Here is an 8,803-nt window from a genome sequence, read left to right as displayed (position 1 = left end):
AAGAGTGCATCGCCACACCTGCTTGCTTTATTTCACATCAAATGTCTTTAGTAAAGAGATTTGGAAACAGAGGCCTTCCACAGGCATTCACGCCAAGCTTATTACAATTCCACGGTGCTTGGCCAGTAATGCAGTGAGAGTGGGTGATACGAGGATGCCAGGGCCCTTGGTGTGTGTTGAATTAAGGGGATGTAATTGCATGGGAAATGGAAGAAGAAATGCTTTAGGGTACACTGGCACCTAACTTAAAGTAGCACAGCAGCCCTCTTGAGAGACAAGAATCCATGGCAATAAGCTTTGTATCCTGCCATGGATCAAATTGGAAAAGAGGAGAATTTAGTTATTTGTATACTGAGATTAATGTGACCCATAAAACATTTCAATCGTGGGTGTCTGAGCTGCTTGGAAGGACTGCTTGGCCATCCAGTTACTGATTGCCTCCTCTGTGTATGGCACTGTGTAAGCAGCCAAGGGGCAGAAAGGAGAAGTATAACATTATACCCTTTCCCCTGAAAACTTAGTCACATGTCACATGTGAGAAATACATATATGTTGGGGAAGGCCATGAGGAGGACGTGGCTTCCAATTGGACTCAGGAGCTGGAGCCCGACAATTGAAGGCTCGCCACTCCTTCCCCTGTGTTTTGCAATGTGTTCTCTACTTGCTTCCCTGCTCCAGAAGCTGCTCCAAGGATACAGCCTTGAGACAGAAATGTAGTATTGAGACCATCTGGACTGGGTATGTGATTGAAACCAGTTAAGGTGTCAGAGTTTTAAGATTTGGTAGGTGGTTGTGGCAAACTACTTGTCTTGTAGTTGCCCAACACAAACCCCGTAAGTTCCCTCCCTTATTAAACCTGCCACCTACCAATCCTGAGTGGTCTGCCTTTTTCTTGGTCTCTTCCTGCCTGCCTTATATAGGGGCCAATTTCAGATTACACCTGGGAAGTGTCCAGCCAGGGTTGCAACCCCACAATGTATGTATATAAAATGGAAATAAAGTTTCGCTGAGAGTAAGAAGGTTCCACACGAGTAACAGAGGAACTTCTGTGTGTACTCTAGAGGGGTCCAGATATCTTCTAGGAATAGGTGGGATTGGAGCTTTAATTTTGGAGGGATCAATTTATATTTGTTCTGTGTTACACTCAGCAGTTGTGCAAACACAGAAGCTTGTGACCCAGATGAAGCCTGGATGGAAAAAGAAGATGGATTTTAGGGGCCTAATAAGTACCCTTTTTGTCCTCTGAAGCTTAAACATTAAGAGGAAAGACAAAGGAATGAGACACTTGGGGAGGCTATCAGTTTTATTACTGATAGAAGCCCAACTGGAGGACATGAATGATGTTTGGCTGCATTCATTTCAATACTTGACTGCTGACACAGACAATAGTAGCTGCCCATTACTGGAAGAGCTGGGCAACCACAGGCTCCACTCCACAGAGGCAGGGCCTTAACGCATGGTGGAGAGCAGATAAAATGCCTACTGTCTGCAGGCAGGCAGCTAGGAAAGAAAGCCAGAAGGTGCTGTACAACACTGGCTTATTGCTTTCTTCAAAGTTCACTGGCTAGAAAAGTAATTTTTTCTCCCTTGGAAATATATATCGCCCCCACCTACCTGCCCAATAGTATTGCTCAGAGTTTATTCTATTTTTAATGGACTGTAAGTTGATTTCTCTGCAGCCAAGCAAATGAGCAAACAGCATCATTTGTCTTTCTTTAAATCTGTACATTTTTGTGATGTTAGCATGAACCCATATTGAATGTATATATAGTTTTGTTACACTAGTTTTTCTGTGTTTGATAGTGTTAAAAGTATGAAAATAAATCTTTAGCATAAAGATTGTGTTACTTAAAAATGGTGACCTCTTTCCCTGACCAATGAATATATGTTATATCCTCATGTTTCATTGTATTGTCCTGAGGATCTTGATATTGACTATTGCTGGAGAGCTCCTATTTCATCAGCTTGATTAAAGAGACTCTGGATGATAATACACAAGAAGACTTAGGCGAAACAAGAAAACTACAGTGTTTAGACTGTCACGTGGGAGGCAGAAGAAACTTACTCTGGCCTCATTGCGTGTAACTAAAAGCAAAGATTAGAAGTCATGTGGAGATATTTTATGTACACATAAGGGAAATTTTTCCAACAATGTGAACCACTTAATATTGAAGAGGGCTGTCTTGGGAAACTGAATTTCCTATCTCTAGAAATTATCAAATCAAATGACAGGGATTTTTTTTTTTTTTGAGGTTATTTTAAGCAGCACATGGCCTGTTGGCCAGATCAAAAGCTTCTAAAAGCCTGTTCTAAAACTAGTGGCAAACTGTGTTAGATTAACCCAGGGAGTGTGTAAAATATAAATATTTCTGGGTAGAGATTCTGATTCAGTGAGCTTTGGGAGAGATACATAATACAGAGTTTATGAATGGGAGTTATGTGGTGTGCCACGAATGGGCTTGTGTTGGAGGTCCCAAAGCCACCTCCAGTCTCTTGATTCACTAGAAGCACTCAAAGGAGTCAGGAAAGCTGTTACACTCATGATTATGGTCTATTGTGAAAGGATACAGGTTAGCAAGGGCAAATAAAAAAGGTGCATAGGGCAAAGTCCACGAGAAACTAGGTGCAAGTGTCTAGGTATTTCTCACAGTGGAATTGCTTGGATAGAGATGCATTTAATTCTCTCAGCAGTGATGTGTGACAACATATGTAAAGTATTGCCAACCAGATAGGCTCACCCAAGCCTTGGTGTCCAGGGTTTTTATTGGGGGTCAGTAAAGCATTCAGCACCTGAGCAACTGATCTCAGCTATTTAGTCTCCAGCTCCCTGAGATCAAACTGATCACAGCGTGGTCCAGGATCTCAGGCATAGAAAAACATTCTCATCTGGTTTACTCTAACTGCTCAGAAGTTATCACCCAGTCACCAGTCAAGAGCCAGTCTTTTCTTTGGAAAGCCCAATGTTTGAGCCACCTAGGCCTGCTGAGTTAACCCCTTATTGTACAGGCTGCAGATATGGCTTGAGAAATTGATCCCTTCAGCCTTCAGGAAGCCATGGCCTCCAGGCCAGGTGCCATAGCCATGATCAATTTCTTTGGGGCTCCTCAGGGTTTGATGCAAATGTGGTAGGAAAAAGTTAGGAAGCACTGATAGGTATATAGATAATACCCTGGGTGACTCCGAGAAGCAGTAAGGCTTGGGAAATCTAGGACGTGATGATTACAGGTTTTCAAACCACTGTTTCATTGATTCTTGGATGCCTAAGTATCTTTCTCTTTCTCTGAATACTTATTTGATTAAGTTTAGTTTCTGGCCAAAGATACTGCATTTTGGAGAAGTATTTCCAACAAATGCAGTGACCCTTTGAGGATGAGAAATGTGAGAAAAAAGTATCTCAACTGCATTCCCAGAGGAGGATGCGTTTTGAGGGCACTTACCTTAACAGGGAGTGGGGATGGGAGTGGTTTTCTGACAGACTTTTATAAATAGCTCAGAACAAAATACATGTATTGAAAACTGATGTAATGAAGGATGTGTAATAAGTTGTTCAACAATTGCGTTTTCAATTTTGCCGAATTTCTGTTTTGTTGGAACTCCAGCACGTTACTTGTTTCTCTAGGTCCCAGTTATCTTATTAACTAAATGGGATTAAATGAAACTATCTCTGCATGATTGTAGTGCTAAATGTAAAGGATATTTTGGAGAAATTTGCAAATGTAAATATTAAATAATTACCAGATTAAAGTTTTGCAGGCCCTGAAGCTAGTTCATAGCAGATATCTGCCCACAAAGCTTAAATGTGTTCTAGAGATGAATTAATTTGCATTTTGGTGTCAGTTTTCTTCCTTGTAATTTGCTACCAACATTTACACTGCATCTCCCTTATTTTGTTCCCTACACATTATTGTTCTCTGTCTTGCTTCTAAGATGTTTCTCTATCCTGGGTCTCTCCCCTTTTCTCTGATGTTTTCTTGTTCTCCCTTTTTGGAATCTCTATTTTTGTCTGCCCCTTGAATATAGTTGTGTCTCAACTATATTTATAGGGTTGTATTCTTAATGCCTTATCTTTTTTCTTTTATGTTCATTCCTTCAGAAATACAATTAAATGTTAATTGAGTGCCTACTAGATTGGCAGACAGTATGCAAAGCACTGGGAAAAAGAGGTAAAAGGCAAAGACCCTGGTCTCAAAGACTAGCTTCTCACAAATTTGACAATCACTTGTATTTAGTTTCTCACCTCTGCAGTCTCAACCGCAAATCATATATTCAGCACGTCTGTGTGGAAGTCCTATAGGCACTGCATAGCCAATGTAGAAAAATGCTGAACTCATTCTCTTTCCCTGTAAACCAATGCGTTGTGTTTCCTTTCTCTATTAAATATTAGGTCGGTGCAAAAGCAATCGCGGTTTTTGCAACTATTTTTAATCTTTTAAACCGCAGTTACTTTTGCACCAACCTAATAGCGCTATCCCATGCTTCCATATTAGTAAGTTTGTCTTCCTCTCTGTATCTACTCAGTTGCTAGTTCCTGTTTATTCTGCTTCTGTTAAGTTTCTCAGGTCCCTTTTATTCTCTCCATTTCCACTCATAAAGCCCCTTATTGCCTCTTCCCCATTAAGTAGCCTCTTAATTGTGTCCATGCTTCCAGGTTATCACATGACTCCAGAGTTGTTTTCTACTCATACTTTTATGCATCTTGTTCTTCTGCTTACTTTCAGTACAGCCCATAATCTTTCCATATGTTGTCTCCCACCATTTTCATCATGCACTTATGCCCTAGCAGCATCAGACTAGACAGAATTCCCATATACTCTCAGGTCTTCCATGTCTTGGTGCCTCTGTTGACATCTGAGACTGGGATTTCCTTCTCCATGTGCTTGAACTTTTCAAGGCCTAGATTCTTCTCCTGTGAAAGACCTTCATCTGTGAAGCTATTCTCCACATTCTCCATATCTACCAATTATTTAATATTTCTCTTGTAACACTTTTCATATGGTTTTTGTATTCCCCGGAACTTGTCCAATGTCTGGCAGAGTAGATGATCAATTCTTTTTTTTTTTTTTTGGCTGCTGAATAAACAAAGTTTCTCACACTTTTATATCTAAGCCTCTGTTTCTATGTGACCCTTGAAAACTTATTTTAACCTTAGCAAAAACTGAATTGTTGAACAGTTGATATATTTAATTGATGTAAATGCAAATATGAAATGTGAGCTTTGACTTGCTGAATTTACATTTAGCTGCCAATTAGAAAGAGAATTCATTGTTTTCATATTTCTGGGCTTTTCTTTCTTAAAGTATATTGTGATAGAGGAGTTGCACCTGAAAGATTGAGATAGTCCGGTTGCCTCAGCTTTTCGGCAGCTGGGTTAAAAGAACTGAAACCATTTTGAAATTTTGCAAAGCATAATTGCTTTAGAGTCTATCCTACGTTGTTCTTAATGTTGTACTTTACACTTTAATGAAGAAAATACAAAATAGAGATATGATTTTCTTTTTTTACTTTTTTCTTTTTTTACTTACATAGGTTATTGAGAACATATTAATAATTAGGAAGGAATATCATTAATTCTACTTATTCTATTTATATATTTATTCATAAAGTGGTTATATAACCTGTTATCACCATTTTTCATGGTAGGATTATTGAGTCCAGTTATTTTGTGAAGCTTTGGGTTTTCCTTTTAAGTTCTGGGTATTGTGGGGTGATGCGTGGGTAAGTTTATTATTGCTGCAGTCTGCTCCAGGAGTATGTTCCTAGCAATCCAATTGTCTCCACAGGGTGGATTTTGCAGATACACTTCAACTCATTTGCAGCTGAGAATGACATTAGAGCTGGGGGACAATAAAATTTAGTAATGCTGTTGGTGTGTTAGGCTGCAGGTGGGTTTTTCCCAGATTCTTCTCAGACAATATGAGTTCTAAAGGATTTTTTTTTCAGTGTTTAAGATTGTTAAGAAGCATAGCAACAAAAGACATAGGATTTTCTTTGACTAAATATTTAAATATAAAACCACTCAGGATACAGTAAAAAGAAAGGCAATAAAAATTGGGAAAAGTATTAAACTGACTCCAGACATTAACTGTTTTTAGTGGATTGGGTGGTGTAAGAGGGATCTATCAAAAATGGTACTATTAAAACAAAAATGAGTTTCAAATGTCTTTTTCCCTAACCAATTGTGTGCTATGTTATGGCAGTTCAGCTATTGCTCATTAATGTTACATAATTTGTGAGACGAATCAAACTTAGATCTGTAGCGATCAAAGACATGATCTACCCTCCAGCAGCTTCAATTGTTGGTGGTTGTCTGCACACATGAGGTGGTTTTAATCCCTTTTGTCTTTACTGATTTAGTCTCATCGGCTGGAGCCTACATAACTCCTGCTCAGTTCTTGAGGCTAGAAGCAAGTGTTTTCGACTCTATGACATTTCTCTGTTACCCTCAGGCTTGATTAGGTGCCTGTCTGTTGCATATCTCTATCGCTGTATTTTTCCATCCCATGTTTATAATTATCTGGTCATGTGTCAGTTTCCACCATTAGATTATGAGCAACTTGAGATAAAAGGCTGGTCTTTACTCATCTGTGCCTAATACTGTGTCTTCATTGTAGTAGTACGTACTGTATGAATGTTTGTATAATGAATAAATGAAGCCAACTCTTGGGGACTAGAATTTTCATCACTGTGCAGCACCATTGAAAGTTCTTATTTGGAAACAATGGATTAAATATAAGATCACCTAAATTTTATGAACAGATCTGAATCACTTCATTAAACTAAAGTGTTTAGTTCTGAAATAAAAGCAGCATCTCTTATCCACTTGTTATTTAAGGGATATATTCTTTAAACAGAAAGTGGAGATGTGTTAAAAAGCATAGAGAAAGTCATAAGTGTAAATTGCTTCCCAATATAATCTCTTGAGTTCATATTTAATAAAGATAAGTTACTCAGTCAACAATCCATGTGTGAGGGTATTTGTACATAAATCACTTAGTTTGGCTTGGATCTAACATTGGTGGGACATAATTGATCTTTAAAATTTTTATGAAGAATCACAGACTGTGAAATTAAAGGTGATTGTATTGTCTAACTTTGCCTTTCATCAAGCAGACACCTGTTTTCATGGTAGTGGAACCTTTTTTTATATGTATTATCGACCAGTTCATCAATTATCGGTCTCACAACAATTTAATATCATGTTGCTTTCTACTTTATATCATGAAAACCTACCAGAGTGTTCTAACCTGATAACACTGCCAGCTAGGATTTTTTTCTCACCCCTTAAAAAAATGTTTAAAGCAGGCATTAAAGCCTATATATTACATTTTCTAGCTCATGATTTGATAAACCTGCTTGTCATTTAAACTTTTGTATTGCACAGTCTTGTTGTGCATGATGAGTTGGATGTCCAGTGAGCCAGTTTTATTTAACTTTTCTTAATCTATAACAAATTGTTCTTTTAAAATTTTCCCTCCCTCCTTCCCTTTCTCACATACTGTTTATTTTCCAACAACCTTATTTCCATTTTCTGTTTAAGAGTCTGTAGAAGATCAGCTTAAGCCTCCTCTGGTTGTCCCTACCCACTCAGTGGCCTGAGCAGCGGGAGCTGTGGACCAGTCTTCAGGGGCAGCTGAGCACTTAGGGCTTCAGTAGGGAGCGCTGGGTAAGCTCACAGGGCACCTGCTTGCCTTCAGATCAGTTTCTGATCTTGGGTTGAAGAGCAGTAAATTTGGGTGCTCGGGTAATCCACTGACCCTGAAACTCCTTGGCCACAGCCTTTTCAGCGGCAGCCCGCTCTTCCTTTTCAGTCTCTTCAGGATCTCTGTAGAGGTAGAGACCAGGCATGACCTCCACAAGTGCTCGTGGGAGATGGTTCCAAGCATGTGCAGGACTTCCCGGGCCAGCATCTACCATCTCAGACCCACTGAGTGAGCTCTCCTGTGTTGTACAGTCTGGCAATGTCCACATAGCCCAAAGGAGAGTCTGTGTTACACAGAGCAGCGGTAGGCAGGTTAACATAGGGCGCATCTGTGAGGGGCTCGTAGTCTGTTCTAGGCTGGATAACCACCAGAGGGCGGCGTGGCTCCCGGAGGCTGCTGGGATCTGGGTAGTTAAAGTCCCCCGAGTGAAACCGCCAGCAATAGGAGTGGCTGCAGTGGCAGCAGCAAACTTCAGCACAGCTCGCTGCCCGGTATTCCTGAACAATATGACACTGATGTCAGTCAGGTTTTCAGTGGCATCAATGGCATAAGCAGGCAGCAGAAGCTTCTCCCAGTTCTCTTTAGATTTATGATGTAGATGCCATCACTTTTCCTTTTGCATAGGGAAGTCAAGGTGGGTACCACCTAAGTGGGTTCCTGCTGCAATTTAAGGACATCCTTCTCCTTCACTTGCAGGACATCAAGGGCTTTGGACATTACGGAAGTTTCCCTTTAAGTTACGTGGGGAACTGAGAACAACACCTTGTGGACCCCTCTCTCAGAAAGGCTTTGCTTTCTGATTATTTATAAATATTATCATTATCCTTGGAAAAGAGAATAGTTAACAGTAAACTGAATAGTGCGCAACAGTTAAAACTTGTAATTGAAATTGGGAAGTATTACTGTTATGGGTTTATGTATTTGTCTCATCCATCAATATTCATAATCCGTAAGGGCATCTATGGTAGTTTCCTAGTGCTGCTCTAACAAATTACCACACCGTTATTAGCTTAAAACAACACAAATTTACTGTCTTACAGTGCTGGAGGTCAGAAGTCCAAAATGAGTTTTACTGAACTGAAATCCAGGTGCTGGCAGGATTC

At 39.8% G+C, this 8,803-nt stretch overlaps 1 pseudogene across 1 annotated transcript; it reads right to left on the bottom strand.

Annotated features, from left to right (window-relative positions):
• Positions 1-7,550: 7,550 nt before the first annotated feature.
• Positions 7,551-8,417, bottom strand: LOC308494391 (small ribosomal subunit protein uS2-like; annotated as a pseudogene). The gene has a single exon. The product of its transcript is annotated as a small ribosomal subunit protein uS2-like (transcript).
• Positions 8,418-8,803: the final 386 nt, after the last annotated feature.

Source organism: Rhinolophus hipposideros, assembly GCF_964194185.1.
Source record: "Rhinolophus hipposideros genome assembly, chromosome: 3".
In the NCBI taxonomy this organism is placed as follows: domain Eukaryota; kingdom Metazoa; phylum Chordata; class Mammalia; order Chiroptera; family Rhinolophidae; genus Rhinolophus; species Rhinolophus hipposideros.
The sequence above is the reverse complement of the archived record's forward strand: the minus strand, read 5'-3'. Positions and strand labels throughout refer to the sequence as shown.